The following is a 26,061-nucleotide window of genomic DNA, read 5'->3' on the forward strand; positions in this document are numbered from 1 at the left end:
ATATCTAGTGTATTTGAAAATTCACATGTCCTATAATACAGGAAGTGCACTCATAGACTTATAGCCTAGAGAAACTCTTTTATCTTTCAGCAGAGCAGAAAACTACACTGAGATATTGTCATACAATGGAATCTAATAGGCAGTGGAAATGAAAAGTGGATTACCCCAATAGGTTGAATTTCAAGTATAAATATGGAGAGAAAGAAAAAAGACAAAATAATGCATACAGTATGTTTCCAATTTAAAAAAAAATGACTGGCAAAATGACACATGCAAAGCTTAGAGAAAGAGAGAGATTGAAGAGAGAGAATAAAAATAAGAAATTGTTTATTAAAAAAGTAAGACCAGGAATGAGTCTGCCTCTGTGAGAAATGGAAGGAGATGCAAATCAGGAGAGACGCAGAGCAATTCATGGAGTGTAATAAGATGTTTCTTAACCTAAGTGTTAGGAACATGATGTTCTTTTTATTGGTTTTTAAAATATGCATCTGTGTTTTCTAAGCTTTTATAAGCCTGTACAATGTTATAAATTACTTTTACAAAATAGCATTTGGAAAACAGTGTTAGATTATTTGTAGCACTTTTTGGTTTTAGAATAAAAAATTATTAAAAGTTCCATGTACTATTTATCTGTGTAACTTTAAGGAATTTTATACCTAACGGCCACTCTATGCAGGTTATCTACTAACCAAAAAGAAATTAAGTTTCTTTTTTTTTAAAAAAGATTTTATTTATTTTTATGACAGAGAGAGACACAGCGAGAGAGGGAACACAAGCGGTGGGGGGGGGGGCGGGGAGTGCGAGAGGGAGAAGCAGGCTTCCCGCTGAGCAGGGAGCCTAATGCGGGGCTCGATCCCAGGACCCTGGGATCATGACCTGAGCCGAAGGCAGATGCTTAACGACTGAGCCACCCAGGCGCCCCAAGAAATTAAGTTTCAATAAAAAATATATGTTATTCAAATTCACAACCAAAACCCTCAGGTAGCTTTCTGATCATGGCCAGCTGGTTTGTTGGAGGAAAAGAATGAGAACAGTGGGATCTTCAGTACCGTTTCTCCAATTCAAACACCTACGACATTATTTTTCCCATCCTAATTACTGTAACACACTGTTCTCTTTCCATATCTATGATGTTAAATATTAAATCTCATACAGAAGTATGAATAGCGTTTGTCTGTCTTTACCTGTAGGAATGGAGCAACCCACAGACTAGAAGATGGTGAATGCACATTGTTTTTGGGGAGGAGGAGAAAGAAAGAAAAAGTGTTATTTCATCAATATTCCCAATTCCACTTCAAAACATGTTGTTTATGCCTTTTTCACAAGGGTTTTCTAGGTTATTTTAAGCACCATTTAGAATATAAGACATGTACACATATTTTCCTTTCTTTAAAAATTTACTGGGTGGCTCAATTGGTTGAGCGACGGCCTTCGGCTCAGGTCATGATCCTGGAGCCCCAGGATCGAGTCCCACATCGGGCTCCCTGCTCAGCGGGGAGTCTGCTTCTCGCTCTGACCCTCCTCCCTCTCATGCTCTCTCTCTACTATTCTCTCTCTCTCTCAATAAATAAATGAAAATCTAAAAAAAAAATTTACTTGAGGTGCTGATGGGGTATCAATGGAAATGGAAACACGTTTAAAAATACAGATTTTTTGGGGGGAGCAAGATGGCGGAGGAGTAGGAGACCTGGATTTTTCTGGTCTCAGGAATTCAGCTGAATAGGGATCAAACCATTCTGAACACCTACGAACTCAACAGGAGATCGAAGAAAAGAATAGAAACAACTCTCTGAACAGAGAAGCGACCACTTACTGGAAGGTAGGACGTGAGGAGAAGTGAATCCGAGGCGATATTCGGGAGGATAGACGGCGGGGGAGGGGCCTCCGGCGGCCGCTTCTGGCAAGTGCTAGAGCCGTGGAGCACAAAATCGGAACTTTTAGAAGTCGGCTCCGCTGAGGGACGTCGCTGCAGTGGCTAAGCGGGGGGTGGAACCCTGTCGGGACAGTGTGGTCTCAGGACCCTCGGGGTCACAGAAAGACCGGGGGTGCCTGAGTGCGGCAGAGCTCCCAGGGATCGGAGCGGGGAAGCCGGGTGCAGAGACGGAGCCGAGGCGCGGGCTCTCAGCTCGGGGTGGCCATAAACTGTGATCCGCGGCCCAGTCGGGCCACTGCTCCTCCAGCAGGGACCCAACAAGCGACAGATCCAGGGAGACTCCCCTTCCTTCCCGGGAGGAGAGGCACGACAGCACACCGCAGGGATCTGCTGGGTTTGGAGACTCCACACAGGGTCGGGTGCCAGAGATAGAAATGCTCAGTCACAGGCCGGTGAGCACGGAGTGCGGCCGGAGACCGGAGACACGGGAGTGACTGCTTTTCTCTGGGGGTGCACTGAGGAGCAGGGCTCTGAGTTCTCACCTCCTCAGAGTAGAGATTGGGAGGCCACCATTTTCACCCCAGTCCTCCAAAGCTGTACAGAGAGTTTGCAGGGAACAAAAGCTCCTGAGAGCAAATCCGAGCAGCTTGCTTAGCCCAGACCGACAAGGGCGGGGCAATTCCGCCTCCGGCAAAGATATTTGGGAAGCACGGCAAAAGGCCCCTCCCCCAGAAGATCAGCAGGAACAGCCAGCAAGGCAAGACCAAGTTTACCAATCAAGGAGAACGGGAGAACTCCAGCGCTAGGGGAATACTGCACATAGAATTCATGGCTTTTTTACTATGATTCATTAGTTTTCAAAGCTAATTTTTCTTTAACTCTTTTTTTTTTAATTTTTCTTTTTCCCTTTTTCAACCAACATCTTATCAATGCCTTTTTTTAAAAAAACATTTTTTTATTTTTCATTTTTAGAGTCATATTTTATCCTTTCATAGTACTTACCCTTATTTTTGGCACATATATATAAATTGTTCTCTCTTTAAAATTTTGAGATACAGTTTCTTCTAACAGATCAAAATATACCCTAAATCACTTGTGTATGACTTTGTTCTAGTCTCCTGCCTGAACACATTCTCTACCTTCTTTTTTTCTTTCGTTTTTCTTTTCCTTTTCTTTTTTTTAATCTTCTTTGTTCTTTTTTCAAACAACTTCTTATCAATCCCTTTTATAAAATCTTTTATAATTTTCATCTTTACAGTCATCTTCCATCCCTTCATTGTATCAACCCTTATTTTGTACACATATAATTCTTTCTTCATTTAAAATTTTAGGAGACACTTTTTTCTAACAGACCAAAATACTGCCCAAATCTAGTGTGTGGCACTGATCTATGCACTAGCCTGATCATATTTGATCATATTCTTTTTTTTTGTATTGTTCTGTTTTTGTTTTTATCTTTTTCTTTTTCTTTTTGTTTTCTTGTTTTTTTTCTTTCTTTTCTCTTCCTTTTTTCTTTATTTCCCTTTTGTTTCCCCTGGTTACAGGTCTTTCCTGATTTATTTAGAGTATATTTGCTGAGGACATTCTTAACCTGTTAGCATTTTGTTCTCTCATTCATCCATTCTCCTCTGGACAAAATGACAAGACGAAAAAAATCACCTCACCAAAAAGAAGAAGAGGTAGTACCGTCAGCCAGGGACCTACACAATACGGACATTAGTATGATGTCAGACCTAGAGTTAAGAATCATGACTTTAAAGATACTAGCTGGGCTTGAAAAAAGCATGGAAGTTATGAGAGAAACCCTTTCTGGAGAAATAAAAGAACTAAATCTACCCAAGTCGAAATCAAAAAGGCAATTGATGAGGTGCAATGCAACATGGGGGCACTAACTGCTAGGATAAATGAGGCAGAAGAGAGAATCAGTGATATAGAAGACCAAATGATGGAAAATAAAGAGGCTGAGAAAAAGAGAGAGAAACAACTACAGGATCACGAGGGCAGAATTCAAGAGATAAGCGATACGATAAGACAAAACAATATTAGAATAATTGGGATCCCAGAAGAAGAAGAAAGACAGAGAGGGACAGAAGGTATATTGGAGCAAATTATAGCAGAGAACTTCCCTAATGTGGGGAAGGAAACAGGCATCAAAATCCAGGAGGCACAGAGAACCCCTCTCAAAATCAATAAAAAGAAGTCAACACCCCGACATCTAATAGTAAAACTTACGAGTCTCAGAGACAAAGAGAAAATCCTGAAAGCAGCTCAGGAGAAGAGATATGTAACCTACAATGGTAGAAATATTAGATTGGCAACAGACCTACCCATAGAGACCTGGCAGGGCAGAAAGGACTGGCATGATATATTCAGAGCACTAAACGAGAAAAATATGCAGCCAAGAATACTATATCCAGCTTGGTTCTCATTGAAAATTGAAGGAGAGATAAAAAGCTTCCAGGACAAACAAAAACTAAAGGAATTTGCAAGCATGAAACCAGCCCTCCAAGAAATCTTGAAAGGGGTCCTCTAAGCAAAGAGAAACCCTAAAAGCAGCATAGATCAGAAAGGAACAGAGACAATATACAATAACAGTCACCTTACAGGCAATACAATGGCACTATATTCATATCTTTCAATAGTTACCCTGAATGTAAATGGGCTAAATGACCCAATCAAAAGACACAGGCTATCAGATTGGATAAAAAATAAGGCACATCAATATGCTGTCTGCAAGAGACTCATTTTAGACCCAAAGACACCCCCAGGTTGAAAGTGAGGGGGGGGAAAACCATTTACCATGCTAATGGATACCAAAAGAAAGCTGGGGTGGCAATCCTTATATCAGACAAATTACATTTTAAAACAAAGACTGTAATAAGAGATGAGGAAGGACACTATATCCTAATTAAAGGGTCTATCCCACAAGAAGATCTAACAATTGTAAATATCTATGCCCCGAACATGGCAGCAGCCAATTATATAAGGCAATTAATAACAAAAGCAAAGAAACACATTGCCAACAATACAATAATAGTGGGGTCTTTAACACCCCCCTGACTGAAATGGACAGATCATCTAAGCAAAAGATCAACAAGGAAATAACTCTTTAAATGAAAGACGGGAGCAAATGGACTTCACAGACATATTCAGAACATTCCAACCCAAAGCAAAGGAATACACGTTCTTCTCTAGTGCCCATGGCATATTCTCCAGATTTGATCACATCCTAGGTCACAAATCAGTCTCAACTGGTAACAAAAGATTGGGATTATTCCCTGTATATTTTCAGACCACAATGCTTTGAAACTAGAACTCAATCACAAGAGGAAAGTTGGAAAGAACTCAAATACATGGAGGGTGAAGAGCATCCTACTAAAGAATGAATGGGTCAACTAGGAAATTAAAGAATTAAAAAAATTCATGGAAACCAATGAAAATGAACACACAACTGTTCAAAATCTTTGGGATACAGCAAAGGCAGTCCTCAGAGGAAAGTTTATAGCAATACAAGCCTTTCTCAAGAAACAAGAAAGGTCTCAAATACACAACCTAACCCTTCACCTAAAGGAGCTGGAGAAAGAACAGCAAATAAAGCCTAAACCCAGCAGGAGAAGAGAGATAATAAAGACCAGAGCAGAAATCAATGGAATAGAAACCAAAAGAACAGTAGAACAGATCAACGAAACCAGGAGCTAGTTCTTTGAAAGAATGAACAAGACTGATAAACCCCAGCCAGATTTATCCAAAAGAAAAGAGAAATGACTCCAATCAACAAAATCCTGAATCAAAGAGGAGAGATCACAACCAACACCAAAGAAATACAAACAATTATAAGAACATATTATGAGCAACTCTATGCCAGCAATTTAGATAACCTGGAAGAAATGGATGCATTCCTAGAGATGTATCAACTACCAAAACTGAACCAAGAAGAAATAGAAAACCTGAACAGACCTATAACCACTAAGGAAATTGAAGCAGTCATCAAAAATCTCCCAAGAAACAAAAGCCCAGGGCCAGATGACTTCCCAGGGAAATTCTATGAGACGTTTAAAGAAGAATGAATACCTATTCTCCTGAAACTCTTCCAAAAAATAGAAATGGAAGGAAAACTTCCAAACTCATTTTATGAGGGCACCATTACCTTGATCCCCAAACCAGACAGTCCCCATCAAATAGAGAATTACAGACCAATATCCTTGATGAACATGGATGCAAAAATTCTCACCAAAATACTAGCCAATAGGATCCAACAGTACATTAAAAAGATTATTCACCATGACCAAGTGGGATTTATCCTTGGGCTGCAAGGCTGATTCAACATCCACAAATCAGTTAACGTGATACAATACATTAACAAAAGAAAGAACAAGAATCATATGATCCTCTCAATAGATGCAGAAAAAGCATTTGGAAAAGTACAGCATCCTTTCTTGATCAAAACTCTTCAGAGTATAGGGATAGAGGGTACATACCTCAATATCATAAAAGCCATCTCTGTAAAACCTATAGCCAATATCATTCTCAATGGGGAAAAGCTGAGGGCTTTTCCCCTAAGGTCAGGAACGCAGCAGGAATGTCCACTCTCACCACTGCTATTCAACATAGTATTAGAAGTCCTAGCCACAGCAATCAGACAACAAAAAGCAAACAAAGGCATCCAAATTGGCAGGAGGAAGTCAAATTCTCACTCTTTGAAGATGATATGATACTGTATGTGGAAAATCCAAAAGACTCCACCCCAAAACTGCTAGAACTCATAGAGAAATTCAGTCAAGTAGCAGGATATAAAATCAATGCACAGAAATCAGTGGCATTGCTATACACCAACAACAAGACAAAAGAGAGACAAATCAAGGAGTCGATCCCATTTACAATTGCACCCAAAAGCATAAGATACCTAGGAATAAATTTAACCAAAGAGGCAAAGGATCTGTACTCAGAAAACTATAAAATACTCATGAAAGAAATTGAAGAAGACACAAAGAAATGGAACAACGTTCCATGCTCATGGATTGGAAGAACAAACATTGTGAAGATGTCAGTGCTACCTAGAGCAATCTACACATTCAATGCAATCCCCATCAAAATACCATCCACTTTTTTCAAAGAAATGGAACAATTAATCCCAAAATTTGTATGGAACCAGAAGAGACCCCGAATAGCCAGAGGAATATTGAAAAAGAAAAGGAAAGCTGGCGGCATCATGATTCCGGACTTCCAGCTCTATTACAAAGCTGTCATCATCAAGACAGTATGGTACTGGCACAAAAACAGACACATCGATCAATGGAACAGAATCGAGAGCCCAGAAATGGACCCTCAACTCTATGGTCAACTTATCTTTGACAAAGCAGGAAAGAATGTCCAGTGGCAAAAAGACAGTCTCTTCAAAAATGGTTTTGGGAAAATTGGGCAGCCACATGCAAAAGAATGAAACTGGACCATTTCCTTACACCACACACAAAAATAGACTCCAAATGGTTGAAAGACCTAAACTTGAGACAGGAGTCCATCAAAATCCTAAAGGAGAACACAGGTAGCAACCTCTTTGACCTCAGCCACAGCAACTTCTTCCTAGAAACACCGCCAAAGCAAGGGAAGCCAGGGCAAAAATGAACTATTGGGATTTCATCAAGAAATTTTTTTCTTTTGCACAGCAAAAGAAACAGTCCACAAAACCAAAAGACAAGCAAAAGAATGGGAGAAAATATTTGCAAATGACATATCAGATAAAGGGCTAGTATCCAAAATCTATAAAGAACTTATCAAACTCAACACCCAAAGAACAAAAAATCCAATCAAGGAATGGGCTGAAGACATGAACAGACATTTTTCCAAAGAAGACATCCAAATGGCCAACAGACACATGAAAAAGTGCTCAACATCGCTCGGCATCAGGGAAATCCAAATCAAAACCTCGATGAGATATCACCTCACATCAGTCAGAATGGCTAAAATTAACAAGTCAGGAAATGACAGATGTTGGCAGGGATGTGGAGAAAGGGGAACCCTCCTACACTGTTGGTGGGAATGCAAGTTGGTGCAACTCCTCTGGAAAACAGTATGGAGGTTCCTCAAACAGTTGAAATAGAGCTACCATACGATCCAGCAATTGCACTACTGGGTATTTACCACAAAGATACAAATGTAGGGATCCGAAGGGGTACGTGCACCCCGATGTTTATAGCAGCAATGTCCACAATAGCCAAACTGTGGAAAGAGCCAAGATGTCCATCGACAGATGAATGGATAAAGAAGAAGTGGTATATATACACAATGGAATATTATGCAGCCCTCAAAAAGAATGAGATCTTGCCATTTGCAACGACGTGGATGGAACTGGAGGGTGTTATGTTGAGTGAAATAAGTCAATCAGAGAAAGACATGTATCATATGACCTCACTGATATGAGGAATTCTTAACCTTGGGAAACAAACTGAGTGTTGCTGGAGTGATGGGGGGTGGAGGGATGGGGTGGCTGGGTGATAGACATTGGGTAAGGTATGTTCTATGGTGAGTGCTGTGAATTGTTCAAGACTGTTGTATCAGAGGTCTGTACTTCTGAAACCAATAATGCAACATATGTTAAAAAGAAAAAGTAAAAGAAGAAGATAGCAGGCGGGGAAGAATGAAGGGGAGTAAGTTGGAGGGGGAGATGAACCATGAGACACGATGGATTCTGAAAAACAAACTGAGGGTTCTAGAGGGGAGGAGGGTGGGGGGATGGGTTAGCCTGGTGATGGGTATTAAAGAGGGCACGTTCTGCGTGGAGCACTGGGTGTTATGCACAAACAATGAATCATGGAACACTACATCAAGAACTAATGATGTAATGTATGGTGATTAACATAATAATAAAAAAATAAAAAATATATATATAGATTTTTTTCTTTTTAATCAGATGACTTATAGAAGTCCTAGAAGTGCATTTTATATACATGTATAGTTAAATTTTATACTATATACTTTATTATACATTTATGGAAAACTCCCTTGAATATATTTTATAATAGCAGTTACATATTAGTAAACATTTCTGAGGTTTAAAATATTTTCAAACTTCTAAGTAAATATAATATAAAGGTCTATTATAAGCTTATCAGCTAAACATTTGAGATCATGTGAAAAAAATACTGTTTATTATAGACAATTTGAATCATGTCCACTAATTCCTTGGCACTTCTTCCAGTGAAAGTTGGCGTCTGTGGTTACTTGAACAGTCAAATATGGGAAATGCGATGCTGCTATTTTGTGCTCCTGGCCCTGAAGGACTAGGAAGCTTCAACTACCTCTCTTTCAGTATACTTCCTTGGATCCCAGCCCCTATGCCAAGAGGACCCCAAAGGAGCCATGGAAAGAGCCATAGAGAGGCATGAAATCTTCCCATCCATAACCTGGGCTGGGCTTGTGGTGACAGACAGCATCAGCCATGTGTCAGCCAGCCACATGTGTCAGCCTTCTTGAAAATGGATGCTCCACTTTCCATTTGACAGTCTTAGAAAATGCTGTATGCAGCAGTGAGGACCTGACCCTCCTGAGAGCTACCCGGACCACAGACTAGTGAGTGAAATAAATTATGCTTGCCATTTTTAGGCCACTAAATTTGGGGAGTGGTCTTTAACTCAGTAAGAGTAACTGAAACAGCTTTTGATGCTGAAATATCTTGTGGGATAGGTGATATTTTGGTGGCCATTTTTAACACTGAAATTCTTTACAACTTCTATTAACCCATTTAATCATCACAACATTCATATTAAAAAAAAAAAAAAACTATTATCTCCATTTTACAGATTTTGAAATAGTCACAGTACCAGAAAGAGAAAACTAGGAGGTCACAGTGCTGAGATGTGGACCAAGACAGTCTGGACTCAAAACTCATGTTTTTAGTTCTGACAAATTATTCTCTTTTGTAAGTCTTCTGAGAGATGTTGATGCAACAGTACATAAAAATCAAGAGGTATGTGAGGTAAGTCATTAGAAAATCTTCATGGAGATGCTACTCTTGAAGTTTCAGAGTACTGTGTAGGTGAAAAAATGAAAGAAAATTGTTCTTGGAAGAGGGAAAAGTAAAAAGTAAGAACTTTAGAATAAAGAGTTATGAATGGAGTTAAACACAACATGGAGCATGGGAAGAGATTAGGAGCTTACCTCCTTCAGAGAGAAAATGCAGGCCAGTAAATAGAAACTTATTCAATAATAAAAAGGTACAACTAGTTACTAATAAGAACTATTCTTGGGGCACCTACGTGGCTCAGTAGGTTAAGCATCTGCCTTCAGCTCAGGTCATGATCCCAGGATTCCTGGGATAGAGCCCTGCGTCGTCGGGCTCCCAGCTCAGCAGGGACCCTGCTTCTCCCTCTCCCTCTGCAGCTCCCCCTGCCTGTTCTCACTCCTTGCTCTGTCTCTGTCAAATAAATAAGTAAAATCTTAAAAAAAAAAAACAATTCTAAGTATGTTAGATATACTAAATAATTAACTTTTATGCCAGCCTTTTGAAGTATACTATTATTATACTATCATGTTATAAAATACATCATAATACTATGATTGTCCGTCTTATAAACAAGTAAATGTGGCACAGAGAGATTAAATCAACAGCCTAATGTCACAAGGCAGAGAAATGGTAAAGTCTCAAGCAGTTTGTCCTCAGAGTTCATGTTCTTGACCATTATCCTGTGTTATATTAAGAAGCACACTGAAAATGAAACAAATACTGAAATCTAACGGACAAAATAGTAAATAAGATAAACATAAATTCTTCTCCATTTCCAATTCAGCAGTTTAGCACTGAGGCCCAGGTTTAACCTTCTGCATGTACTATTAGTCCTCCTGCAACCTATCATTTCAAAAGTGACCCTTTCCCTATGTAGGCATACTCAAGACATTTCCACGTAAAACAAAGAAGAGACAAACCAAGCCAAACCAAACGATAAGAAAAAGGAAAACCAAACCAAACAAAACAAAAAAACCGCATAAGCAACAATAAACAAATTAAAATAAAATGACCTCCTTTGGCTATACGAGCTCCAGGTAGAGTTATTGCCTGTTGTTTTACAGTTGTCATCCCCACCATTCCCTGAACAAGCAGGTTTCATGAATGAATACTTTCACATTGTGGTTTCCATTGGTAAATTAATTTTGCTTATGAGTTATGTTAATAATCAACTGCTCAAAATTCATGACTTTATTGTAGCTAAATCCTTTGAACACCTTTAGTTCTTATTTCCATACCATATATTAATGTTAATCCCTTATTCCCTTTTTTAGAAGTTATGTTGTCCTTTGAATTATCTGACATTGTTCTGGACTCCCTCTTTCCACCTGTCTATATGGGCTTCTCCTCTCCATCCCCACCCATGTTGCCCTTGCTGGCTTTCTTAATGATGCCTTTGGTACTTCTCATCATGCTGCACACTTGATCTGAGTCATCTTATCCTCTCTCCAACTTTTGGTTTATAACATATGTAAAACATGCATCTTCAATAAAAACAAATGTGATCAAGTGGACATTGTGATTTCCATTTTATACATGAAGAAACCAAAGCTTGGAGATGTAAGACATGTTTGTCAAATCATGTTACCAGTAAGAGGTAGAGCAAAAGTTTGGGTTCTTCATTGCCAGAACTCATAAAAATATGTGTTGCTAATTCTCATAATAGTACTTATATCAACAATTAATTTCTTCTAAAAGCATCCAACTTTAAATTTAGTGTCATTATCCCAGTTCTAAAAAATTAAAAAACTCTGATCTGGGGGACATGAAAAATTTGCACTAGAGCACCCATTCAGAAAGAAATCAGACCAGTTGCTCAGTCTTCCTGAATCCAAATGTGCCCTCTTTCCATAACTGATCTACCTTGAGATGCCTGGATGGCTCAGTCAATTGGGTGTCTGCCTTCAGTTCAGGTCATGATTCCTGGGGTCCTGGGATCAAGCCCTGCGTCAGGCTCCCTGCTCAGCAGGGAGTCTGCTTCTCCCTCTCCCTCTCATTCTCTCTTGCTCTCTCTCTCTCTCAAATAAATAAATAAAATCTTTAAAAAAAATAACTGATCTATCCCTTCACTGAGGTGCAGTTCCTGTACTTGATTTAAACTCAATGGCCAAAATGGCGGCTCATTGTCTTGATTCTCATTGTTCTGTGACTATATTTTTTAATAACATACCTCCTTTCTACTGATTTCTAAAATGTAAAATGGCTGGATTTATTTTCATTATCTGTATTCTCTTATATTTATCTCTTTTAGGATAACACACAATCTTGTTTAGAACAGAAATATAGAATCATCAAATATAAGAGCTCTATCCTAGATCATGGACAAGATTAGACCTTGGTAACATTAACACAAATGGAGGCTGATGACAGAGGAGCAATCTGAGAACGTAAGATTTCAAAAGAGAGGGGAAAAAAACTAAACACTAATCATTCCCTTAAAGTAGTGGCATAGTTTCAAACTTTTGTTCAGCAAAATACTTTGATAGATTCATTCATTCATTTAGAATTATACCATAAAGCCTAATCAAAAGGCTAATAAAGGCTACTTATTTAGCTACTTTCTAGAGATCAAATTTCTAATAGCTGGACCTTATGGATAACTAGTCATCAGGGAAAGGGAGGTTAAATTATAATGTAAATTCCAGGTAGATTTCCTTTACTACGCCTTGTAAAATTATCCTACAGAAACTAGAAAACATAGATTGTGACTCTGCAGCCAATAGTATCTTTGGACAACTGGATCTGGTAATATAGTTTTTTCTACACATGTTGGCTTAAGTTCTAAAGAGTAGTAATAATAATACTCCAGTAATAATTTTGAAGTTTATTTGTATATCTGAAAAATAATTAGAAACCAGCCAGAATGTGTACAACTTCATGATGAAAACTTTGAGGAAATCCCAAAGTAATATATGTATATAGATTATGATCTTGTAGACCAAGAATTCTCTATAATTCTTATCAAAACCAGCAATCTGAGGTGCCTGGGTGGCTCAGTCATTAAGCATCTGCCTTCGGCTCAAGTCATGATCCCAGGGTCCTGGGATCGAGCCCCGCATCAGGCTCCCAGCTCAGCCGGAAGCCAGCTTCTCCCTCTCCCACTCCCCCTGCTTGTGTTCCCTCTCTTGCTGTGTCTCTCTCTGGCAAATAAATAAATAAAATCTTTATTTAAAAAAAACAATCTATGGTTTTATGTGCTCTTTAACCATTCCTATAATCTAACAATAAATACCATTCCCAATGGTCATGAAGTATGTGTTAAATAGGAGGAAAATAGGCATTGGTCATTAAAACTGTATTTCATCAATAAATGATAAATAAAAGTGACAAATATAGTTTTCAATTTTTCTACATGCTTTGCTTCATAAAGAAATGAAATAAATGGATTAATACCTGCCAAGGTATTGTTTGAAATATATATATATTTTTTACGGAGATATTTTGTTATCTATTTGGTTGATTTGGCAAGTCCTGGGATGTCAAAGAATGGAGCATTTAGTTGAAGATATCTTTATGAGAATTTGTAAAAAACAACATGCTTTTTCTTATGTGCCAGATTTTTCCAATGCTGAGTTTTAAAAGGCTGTTAAGATTGCTATTTAAGGAAGTTTACCCAAACTACATAAAATTAATTATATTCTAAACTCAAATAAAAAATCTGAAATGCACATCAAAAATCATTTGGTTCACTGATTTTTTTTTCTGAGTAAAGGATACTTGTCTTGGGGCACCTGGGTGGCTCAGTCAGTTAAGCATCTGCCTTCGGCTCAGGTCATGATTCCAGGGTGCTGGGATCGAGCCCCACGTCAGGCTCTTTGCTGAGTGGGGAGCCTACTTCTTCATCTGTCTCTGCTGCTCCCCTGCTTGTGCTCGCTCGCTCTCTGTCAAATAAATAAATAAAATCTTTATTTTAAAAAAAGGATACTTGTCTTTATTTTGGCAGAGATTTTTAACATCGCCTCTGAAATAGTCTTGGGAAAAAAAACACTTATTTTGTAGTATCTCTTGTCTTTTGCTTATTCATGGAGTTGTTCATTTTACAGTATCTTTGAAGTAGGGATAGGATATATAGTCAAAGTTAGCTTACAATTATGTTTGGCAGAAGCACATTTTCCAGATACACTTATTCCCTCTGGGATTCATGACCTTGACTGTGGACTTCCACCTTTTACTAATAGCTAGGAATACAGAGAAGTACCTAAATAATGTATAGGTCTGGTCCACAGAAGATGGCTCTCTATCTTTAAAGAAACCTAGTCCACAGGGAACACACTGCCCTGGCTGGAGTCTTGCTACACTCTAGGTCTTGGATACAGAGAGGCAGTAGGTTCTCTACTGACCTGTGAGGTCAGCTCCCACTTCCATTGTAAGGCAGGGCTAGGCTGCCATGCAGGTGGAACCAAGGCAGCAGACCTAAGTGTGACTTTGCAGAAGAGGAATGATGAAATAGCAGACCAAAACTTATGATGATACACACCCCTCCCTTCCACATTTTTGGACAAAGCCATCATCATAGGATGTCACAGGTGTCTCCCTCCCAAAAAACTAACTGCACAGTCCATGAGATGGGAAATTCGAAAAGGAGATGGAAAATTGAAAGTTATGGTGAACGTTGTGAATTGTGTAAGACTGATGAATCACAGACCTGTACCCCTAAAACAAATAATACATGTATAACATGTAAAACAAATAATACATTAACATAATATGTTAATAAAAATAATTTAAAAAGAAAGAAAATTGGAAAGTTAGAATATCATATCTCTATAATAGTGGAAGTAAACAATGTTGGGGGGAGCGGAAAATAGCTGGAAAAGATATCTAGGTACAGGAAAGAAGGCCAGAGATGAAGCAAAAGTGATGTTGAACAAAAGGGAATGCATGATGAAGGAAGGTCTCCAGGGGTTAGGGAGAACATTGTCTACCAAATACGTGATGGGTGATCTCTCAAAAGAAAGTCCTCAGAGATAAGAGATAAAAACTAAAGGACCAATAGGTTCTAAATAAAGGTGGTAGTTCACAGAATGTGACTCACTTTTCTTTTTCAGTAAGTATTAGGCAAGTCAATTTCCAAGGGAAATGTTTGGATGTATTGCATGTGCATCTGTCTTTTTTTTTATAAAGATTTTATTTATTTATTTGAGAGAGAGAGAATGAGAGATAGAGAGCATGAGAGGGAAGAGGGTCAGAGGGAGAAGCAGACTCCCCGCTGAGCAGGGAGCCCGATGTGGGACTCGATCCCGGGACTCCAGGATCATGACCTGAGCCGAAGGCAGTCGTTTAACCAACTGAGCCACCCAGGCGCCCCCACATCTGTCTTTTGAAAGGAGGGAAATTTGATATATATTTAGTCTCAGATTTATTACCTCTTTTAATATTTTGAATGAAATATTTATCTTTTATTCTGTAGATTAAAAAGCTAAACTTTTGTTCAATTAGATTTCTATTTTGGGATGAATGGGAAAGTGGACTCAAAAAGAAGTTCAAAAAAGTCAGAATAGATAGCCATAGGAGCACAATATAAAATAAGTTAAAAAGTAATTGCACCACAAGAATATCTAAGATATTTAGAAGGTATGTTTTTATAGACAAATCAGTGATTTCAATTTTGCCCTGATGAAAGAGCAAATACATTAGATACTGGTATTTCTTTCTTTGGGCTAATTAACATGACAGTGAGAAGGACAAGAGGCAAGGTGGCCTTGAGTCCTTTTATCTTTCTGCCTTATACTTTCTACCAGATTTCATGCCATGTGATTCTAAGGAAATATTTCTGCAGTGATTTCATTTTATGGTCCATGTATTCTGTTTCCTACTGACTTATGCAATGTGGCAGTATAGGAGTGCAAGCTGCAGACATAGATGGTTAACATTGTATAAGAAATATTGCAACTGGGTTTACTGCCACTCCATAGTTGAATAACTGTGACACTAAGTGAAGATATGAATGCTTTTATCTACAGACAAATAGGAAGCAGATTTGACAGTCTGTTGTAAAAATAAAAGAACCTTAATCATGTTCTTGCCTGTGCAGAGGGTCATTCCACTACTGCTTTGAAAGAGCGTCATAAGAATCAAAAGAAATTTGATCAATATGTCTGTGGCTAAACAATGATTACTAACTGGAGCAAAGAAAATAACTAGCAAAGAACAATTCATTAATCAATATCATATTTTATTTTACACTCTGATCCTTATTAATGGTTTTAATTCTTAGCAAAGTATTAAAATTACAAAAAGCATTCAATGAATATTGGTTGAGTTACATAATTCATTTGCTGAATAAATCCCTTCTTTTTAAAGTTTTTATTTAAATACCAGTTAGTTAACATGCAGTGAAATATTAGTTTCAGGTGTACAATACATTTAATACCATTTTAAGGATTTACCTGGCTAGATTTTACTCAGCATCATATAAAGGGATTAGGCTCCCTGTCAAAAATCCCCTTCCAAAATGGAAATTTTCACAAAGTTAATACATAAGATTCCAGATATGTTAAAATTATAAGAATAACATCAAATCTTTCAATTCCATTCATCCACTAATCACAATATAATTTTTAAAATATTTTTATTTAAAAACAATATCTCACTAATTATTATTATTATTATTTATTATTATTATTTTTTACAACATAAAGCATAGAAAGTGATTTTAGGTAGTGTACTAGTCTGCTCAGGCTACCATAACAAAAATTTGTCTACTGGGTGTTTTAAACAACAGACATTTATTTTTCTCATGGTTCTGAAGTTGGATGTCTAAGATCAGGGTGCCCACAATATAGAGTTCTGAAGAAAACTCTCTTGCTGGCCTCCATCTGGCCACCTTTTCTTTGTAAATCCACATGGCAGTGAAAGAAAGAGAGAAACAGAGAGAGAGATAGTCTCTTAGTCTCTCTTAGTCTATTATAATTCCATCAGACTAGGACCCTCCCTCATGACCTCATATAATTGTAATTACCTCCCCCAAAGCTTCATCTCCAAATACCATTAGAGTGCGGTTTTGGTCTTCAACATATGAATTTTGGGAGAACACAGACATTTAGTCTATAACAGGTAATACATAAAAATGTAATATTTACCTTATAATTTAATTATAATATATTTTTAAACAATTTAATATATATTATTAATTAAGATGAGTAAATATTAAAACATTGATTAATTTAAAGATAAATATTGTGTAAATAATAATAGTAAAGGTAGGTTATGTTTATCAGTAGGAATTGTGAAAAAGGGACTTTCAAAAATCTTTACCTTCTCAAGAGCCACAATCACATTGGCAAAAACTGGAAAGTCAATTATGTCAGAACTCTGAAAATTAACCAAAGGCCTGCAACAATCAGCGGAGTATTTATTCAACAAAAATGTGTGAATATCAATAATGACAATAAGCTCAGTGATGCTTTGACTAGCCTTACTTCTATCCCCATGCCTCTAGATCCCCAGTAGCCTTGAAAATCAACAGCCGCACAATCACTGTGAAAACCAGCAAACTTAATAGTCAGTTGAGGGACAGAATATATTCAGAGCCATTACCACTGATTGTTATAGTTATTAGTTATGTCTGGCCATTACTCCCAAACCCCCAATTACAAGACTTTTATTTACATGAACTGATTCAGAGATCATTCAGTATAAATAACCTTTACTCAGAGGTGTTTATGAAAAACAATTTTTGGCAATTTTTAATATCATAACTGCCTGATGCAGTAAAGACAGTTTTGTCATAAAAGAAGCTGACCAATAAACTTTTAAGAATCAACTGCGGAATGAGCTACCCATAGGGGAATTTCAAACACTCCAACGTGTTATTGGGGCTCTAGAAGTTCATGTATATCGGTAAGGCTGTGCATTTGCCTTGGAAGGACCTGAGAAGGACCTGAACTCACACCTGTAGCTAAACCTGAGTATCTGCACAAGCAGAGATTTTAGTGGCAATAAGTGATGAAGGATAGAGGCTTTACTAATTTAATGGAGGAATGTCACTAAGTTAGCAACAACAAACCCTCCTGTGTGGGAGAATGGTTCTGATTTCCAGAGTTGCCATATTATATTATTTTAAAATGTCAAGTTATCATTAAAATGTCACAATGTATTCAAAGAAATAAAAATGTATGGCCCATACCTGGAGGCCCGGGGGGTGGGGGGAGGGTTGGTGAAGGGAAAATCGATACCAACTGTAATTGAAGAAATGAAGTTGTTAGGTTTTTTAGACAGGGACTTTAAATCAGTTTTTTTTTTTTAAAGATTTTATTTATTTACTTTTCAGAGAGTGAGAGAGCACAAGCAGGGGGAGTGGCAGGCAGAGGGAGAAGCAGGCTCCCCGCTGAGCAAGGAGCTCAATGAGGGACTCGATCCCAGGACCCTGGGGTCATGATCTGAGCCAAAGGCAGATGTTTAACTGACTAAGCCACCCAGGCATCCCTAAATCAGTTATTTTAAATATGTCCAATAGACATGTCAAAAGGTATGAAAATGATGTCTCACAAAATAAAGAATATCAATGAAGTCCTAAAAATTATAACAAAGAACCAAATAAAAATTCAGGAATTGAAATAATAATAACAGAAGCAAAATTTAAGAGAGAAGCTTAGCAGTAGATGTGAGATAAAGGAAGGAACAACCAATTTACTTGAAAATAGGCCAAGTGATAGGATACTACTGAGGCTGAAGAACAGAAAGAATAATAATGAAAAAAAATTACAGAGCCTCGGAGGCACCAGCCACACCAACTATTTATAATGGAAACTACAGAATGAGAGTAGAGAGACAAAGGGAAAGACAGAATATTTAAAGACATATTGTCTAAAAAACTCCAGATTCGATAAAAGATATGAACCTCCACATCCAAGAAGCTCAGCAAATTCCACATAAGATGAATACAAAGAGACTCATGCCCATTTACACAACAAACAAAACAAATCATTAAAAAGAACCTTGAAAACAAAAGAGAATGACTCATTACATAAAAAAGATCTATAATACAGTTATCCGCTGATTTCTCATCAAAAACTATGAAGGGTGGGGGTGCCTCGATGGCACAATTAGTTAAGTGTCCAATTCTTGGTTTCAGCTCAGCTTGTGATTCATTCTTTCCATCATTCCATGGCTTCAAAAGTACTTATTTTATCCTTAGTTTTTGAAAGAATTTTTGATGGGTATAGAATTCTAGCTTAGTGGGTTTGTTTGTTTGTTTTCCGTGCTGAGATTTTGAAGATGTTGCTTCATTTCTTCTCAGGTACATTTTCTTCCTAATGGGAAATTGGTATTATCCTTTATCTTTGTTATTCTGTTCATAGCAATTTTTCCTGAATGCACTTAATTTTCTTTATCACTACTTTTGAGCAATTTGATTATGATGTAAGCTCTTGTAGTTTTTCTTTATATTGCTTGTTCTTGACATTTACTCAGCTTTTCTTTATATTGCTTGTTCTTGACATTTACTCAGCTTTTAGACCTAAAATCTAATTTTCATCAGATTTAGAAAATTTTCAGTAATTTCGTCCAAATATTTAGTGTGCTCCCTTTCCTCTCCTTCGGGGACTCCAATTATACAAATTGATTAAGTAATTACACTGCTTGATGTTATCTAACAGTGTCCCCGAAGCAATGTTTCCTTTTTGTTGTTGTTTAGGTTGAGTTGTTTTGTTCCCGGGTTTTATTTTGGATAGTTTCTATTGCTGTGTGCTCAGCTTGACTATTTTTTGTTTTCCTTTTTGCAAGGCTTAATCTACCACATATACATGTGTGTGTGTATATGTGTGTGTGTGTGTATATATCACAGTCAAGTTAGTTCACATCTCTATGACTTCTGTGTGCATCTTTTTTATATCAACACACACAAACATACAATGGAGTATTACTAGCCATAAAATGTAAAGAGATCTTGTCATTTGTGTAACATGGATGGACCTAAACGATGCTAGATGAAATAAGTCAGACAGAGAAACACAAATACATGATGATCTTACATATTTATGAAATCTAAAAAACAAATAACACAAAACAACAACAGACAGACTCTTAAATACAGAGAACAAACTGGTTCCCAGAGGGGTGGTGGGTGGGGGAATGGGCAAAATAAATAAAAAGTATTAAGAAACACAAACTTCCAATTATAAAATAAATAAGGCACAGAGATGAAAAGTACAGGATAGGGAATATAGTCAGTAATATTGTAATAACATTGTATGGTGGCAGATATTTATTGTGGTGAGCATTGAGTAATGCCCAAATGTTGTACACCTGAAACTAATATAACATTGTATATCAACTATACTTCAGTTCAAAAGAGTGGGTGGGGGGGCACGCATATGTTCCCCTCTGTAATGGTGAATTGTATGTATCAACTTGGCTAGTTGTTAGGTCAAAAACTAGTGTAAATGTTCTTGTAAAGGTATTTTGTAGATGTAATTAATATTTACACACAATTGACTTTAAGTAATAGAGATTAATCTTGATAAAGCAGGTGAGTTTCCTCTAATCAGGTGAAGGCCCTAAGAGCGAAAGGGGAGGTTTCCCAAAGAAAAAGGAATTCTTCCTCAGGAATGTAACAGAGATCCTGCTTGAGTTTCCAGCTGCCAGCCTGTCATATAGATCTCAGATTTGCCAGCCCCCTCCATAAATACATGAGTCAATTCATATATATATATATATATATATATATATATATATATACACCCCCCCCCCCCATCCTATTGGTTTTGTTTCTCTGGCAAAACCTAACTGATGCACCGTACCTATTATCTCATTCTGGAAACTCTTTTTAAGATGTTAACTGAGGCAATCATAGGACTCACCTCATGCTTTTTTCCTATGTTGCCTAATGTCTAGTGTCTTTAAATCCATTGTTTCATAGATACTGTCACAGTCTGTTTGTGTTAGGTGAGAGGATAAACTTGTTCCTATTATTTCTTCTTGCCTGGAAGTGGGAGTTTTTAGTAAAGTTCTTGATTATCACTCTTTAAGATAGCTTCACTCTGTTTGGGCCAAGCAGATATTTAAATCTGACTGGCTTTATTCTCTTTTAAATCCTTCTGTTAGTCCTCTGGGAACTCCCTGCTGAGTGCTATTGACTTCTGCTCCATTGAAGGGTCCCAATTCCCCTGAGCTTCAGTTTGCTCCCAAATACTTGTTGTCTTCAGTTTTCCTTTAACTTCAGCCCCCACTAATTGACCCCATAATTCTTAATCCCAACGTTGTCCTTGTTCCCACATTTTCTCTTAGGAAGAACTATTTTTAAAAACTACAAACCAATATCCCAAAATGGCTTTCTTATCTAGTCCCCAGGACTTGTAGGCTTGGATTACAGACACGCCCCTCTTCACTTATCCGCACATCTCTCAGCAGGTACATGTCAGTGTGGAAAAAAGACGCCTTATTTTTTCTAGCATTAACTCACAATATAACCTCAGGTAGTTCATTTCAGTCATCTGTGTCTTTATTCCCTAATTTCTTTTTTACCTTTATAGACTATTATAAAGGAGTTATCTAACTGTTATCATCTATCTATCATGTATCTATCTAGCAATCCCATATCTGTATTTATCCATGTGTCTACATTTAAATAACTAAATGAAGAATTTTAGCTTTCACTTAAAAAAAATAATTCATGTGTATTGAGGTGGGGAGTTTGGAGAGAAATAAAAGAGCATTTGAACAAAAAGAGAGAGCAAAAGAGAGACCCATCTAACTAACAGGTCAGAAAAAAGCATGTTTGTGTGAACCAACCTGATGCCAACCAGTACAAATCCGCCATGACGACCACTCTGTGACCTGATGCCTTCTTGAGCACAGCGTGCCTTATACACATTCTTTTTGTTTTCCCACACCCTTAAGCACACCCTTGGGGCACAATGTCCTTGGTCTTCTCTGGAGATAAGACTATGATTCTCAAACATTTCTTCCAGGGTGGTCTCTAGAGCTATTAAAACAAGTCTTATGGGAGGTGGGCTTGCAGAGATCCATTCGTCTTGCTGCCATCCAAGACACACTTCTATATGTAAGTCCCCTTAATGAACCATTTCTTATCAAGCTGGACTCATGAGACTTTTCTTTTGTTCTTATGGCTCCATTGGCCTTTGGGGGTCATTTTGCTTATATTTCCCTTTCATGGAACAATGCTACACCCAAATTCTGCTTCAAACCTGTTCTTGGAATTTTTAAAAGGGTTTTGATTTTTAAGTAAATATGTTTTGATTAACTTAGGCCATCCTACTAGATTATGTTAACCATTCCCCCACCTGTTACAGTGTCTTATAGCCTCAATTATTCTCCGCCATGTAAGAGTTAATAGTAAGTTTTGTCATGCCTAACAAAGCTGAGTTACTTATCAACTCAGTGGTAGCCACCAGTTTCCTCGTAACTTTTCAAGGGTAAGATATTGAGGTCAGCTTTGAATAACTTGAGGAAATGAGAGCAAGTGAGGAAAGAAATGCTGGGTCAGGCCTTACATTTAAAAATATCTTTCACTGAGGAAAACATCATCATCATGAAGATGAAAGCAACCACAAGCATTTATGAAATGTCTAGAAAGCTACTATGAGGTAACCCTAAGGTCAATGGAATGCATTAGAGTGTCTCGGCTTCTAGAGAAAAAAATGTTTAGACAGAAAACAGAAGACATGAGAATAAGTTTCTACATGTAGCATTTTAAAGAGATATAGTTTATTTAAATCGTTTCCCTTGCTTCTCTCACTTCCAAGGCAAACATATTTTTATTACATTTTAAATGGAGGGTTTTTTTTTTTTAAATCTCTCATGTTTCTTTCATAATAAATTTATGGCAGTGTTTAGGATATTTTAAGTGCTGTCTGTGTATCCCCTTGTTTACACTACATGGGGTCTTCGGTACAAAGAATGAACTCATTGTAGTAGTGTCCTTTGGATGGTACTGACAGCATAATTTTGTGTTTGTATTCAATATATTAATTTTCAGTATTTATTATAAGGATACATATCTTAGTATATGTCACAATGGTGAATATAATACATGGTCAAAACAGAACCTCAAATAAAACTATACTCATGGGAAAATTCGATGTTTTATGCTAACTCTTTCCATGAATTGCAATGGTAAATAAGAAGACTTAATGCATACATGGTGAGCTGAAAGTGTCCCCAGAAGATAATTGTCCACATGGAATCTCAGAATGTGATTTGGAAACAGGGTCTTTGCAGAAGTAATTAGTAAAGATAAGGTCATACCAGATTAGGAGGGCACTAAATCTAATGACTATTGTCCTTTAAGACCAGGAGAGGATCCAGAGAGATGCACACAGACAAGAAGTTCAGGTGACAAAGGAGGCAGAGATTGGCGTGAAGGTGCCATAAGCCAAAGAATGTCAAAGACTGCTAGCAACCACCAGAAGCTAAGAGGGAGACACAGAACAGATATTCCCCCACAACCTCCAAGTCAACAGATCCTGCTACAGCTTGATTTCAGACTTCTGGCCTCCTAAACTATGACAGAATAAATTTTTGTTGTTTTAAAGCCACCTAGTTCATGGTAATTTGCTATGGCAGCCCTAGAAAACTAATATAGCATATTTTAATCACATCTAAAACTTAATTTTACTCTACCTCTGTTTTTTTCCTACAAACTATATAATCTAATTTTTCAATCAAGATACTATAAAGGAATTTAAACAAATAATCTATTTATTTATATGTAATAATATATATAATAATATATATATGTTATATAATTGTTTTTTGAAGTGATTTCCAAATATTTTCCTAATGGGAAAAATATGTCATAGAGGAACATTTTAATGTCTCAGATTCTTTCAGTGCCTCACTCTTGACAAGATAGGATGCCCTATCTTCCAGGTAAGTGCACAATTTCAATGCAGTGTAAGTGGTGGGGAACCTCCCAGACGCTCCTTCAAGAATGAAGCACTCGTTCCGTAGCTGCCGGGATGATTGACCACTGGCAGCTTTCAATCAAATCCCTCTCTGAGACTTCCCCCTTGGCTGAAGAGAGCCACTTTTTTTCAAGGTCATGCTTCCTTCCTGAGGACACCCCACGTAGAACGACTGGCCAACATAAAGGGATAAAGGCCAACTCAGTTGCCCCAGTTGGGACCAAACTGGAGTACCTTTTTAGCTTTAGGTACTCCCTGTGAGGAAGGATTAGCTGAGGTCCCTGTGGGAGTTCAACAACTTCTTCTTCTGCTTCTTCTTCTTCTTCTTCTTCTTCTTCTTCTTCTTCTTCTTCTTTTTAAGATTTATTTATTTATTTTGGAGACAGAGAAAGAGCAGAGGGAGGGGCAGAGGGAGAGATGGAGAGAGAAGTAGACTCTATGCTGACCCTGGAGCCCAACATGGGGCTTGATCCATGACCCTGAGATCATGACCTGAGCCAAAATCAAGAGTTGGATGCTCAATAGACTGAGCCACCCAGCCGCCTCAGGAGTTCAACTTCTGTGCTCAAGTTTGCTTCCTTCCCTCCCCACAACAGGTTCATCCCACAGCGTTCCTCAATACATTTCTTGCACACAAACATCAGTCTCACAATTTGCCTTCCAGGAAACCCAACTGTAGCAGCTGGGGATGAGGAGAAGCATCTTCAAGATACATCTAGGCCACCAGTTCTATCCCATTGAGAAAAATTCAGTAAAATGTCCTACTGTTCCTCCTTTACAAAATGACAAGTTTGTACTCATTGTTACTTCATTTGTGTCCCTTCTTCTAAATTGCTGAGAAATTCTGTCAATATCCCATATATTTGCCCCCAATAATATAGGCTTTATATAATGGCATATACATACATAGAGAGAGAGAGAGAGAGAGAAATAAATCATTTGAATTTCAAAGCTATGATCAAACTTATGTAACTTACCTCAACAGCAGTGTGACCACATGACTAGAAAGTAACATAAAACAAAACTTATCTTTTCTTCCCTGCCCGCCCCCACCATGCTAACTTAGAGATAGTGGGGGAAAAAATGGAGAAGAAAAGAAAGATAAGAAACTTCTTGCTCACACATTCACTTTTAGACTGTAAATTTTTAGACTGTAAACATCCAAACTAATATTACATATAATGTATGGAAGAGATACTGTATTTTGAAAAACGTTTTGGCCTCAACTTTTCCTTTGAATTTATTGCAACACTTCCTGAGTAAAGTCTTCCTGCCCTCAGAATAGATTGTTGAACAAGCAAGTGAAGTAATTTGGTGCAACCCTGGGGCTTAAAGGACATAGCTCTCTCTTCCTGAGAGTTGTGTAACAAGTTTTACACCCACAATTAGCTGTAGGATGCCGTCCTAAAGGTGACCTTGATTTATTTAGCTGATTAGTCAGTAGATACTTTATAAAGTTCAATATTCTGAAGATTGATCAGAAAAGGAAACTTTTAATGTCCTTAATGGGGTCATTAGTGATATTACTGAATGAAATTAAACTGAAGGACAATCTCAACAAACTCTTTTTTTTTTTTAATTCTAATAGCATACCCCTGGGAAAGTTAATAGCTAGTGTAAATTGGTGCCTATTTCCTTTATCTCATTTACTTTATCTGGTTTAAATAGGAAACAGATGATTACATTGAATATAAATTAGAAGCACTGCCTATTTTCTAATCTTGACTCTTATAAAAATAAATGTATAGACCTTTATAAACTCAAGGAGAATTTTTATGGACAGTCAACAGTACTTTTAAAAAGTTGATACTTTTTTCATGGATAATAACTAACTTTTTTTCATAACTGTAATATTTATTAGTGTGAAATGACAATGGTGAATTTATTATTTAGGCATTGATTCCAGTTTCAATTTGTGAATAATTATTCCAGATGATGAGTTATAGTTTGAAACTTTAAAGTCATGAGGAAGGAAAATATCATTGAAAGAGACAGCTTATCAGATAATGGGGCAGCATATACATTCATATGCTGTCGGCCAAATGAACACGCCTATAAAATGGTGAAAAGAACTCTAGAGGGGCGCCTGGGTGGCTCAGTCAGTTAGTGCCTGCCTTCAGCTCTGGTCATGATCCTGGGATCCTGGGATGGAGTCTCACATCAGGTTCCCCACTCAGTGGGGAGCCTGCTTCTCCCTCTCCCTCTGCCTGCCACTCTGCCTACTTGTGTTCTATCTCTCTGTCAAATAAATAAATAAAATCTTAAAAAAAAAAAAAGAACTCTAGAGAAAGGTCAGGGATTGCTGATTTTCACCCAGACTT

This window comes from Zalophus californianus, chromosome 12, assembly GCF_009762305.2.
Source record: "Zalophus californianus isolate mZalCal1 chromosome 12, mZalCal1.pri.v2, whole genome shotgun sequence".
NCBI lineage: Eukaryota > Metazoa > Chordata > Mammalia > Carnivora > Otariidae > Zalophus > Zalophus californianus.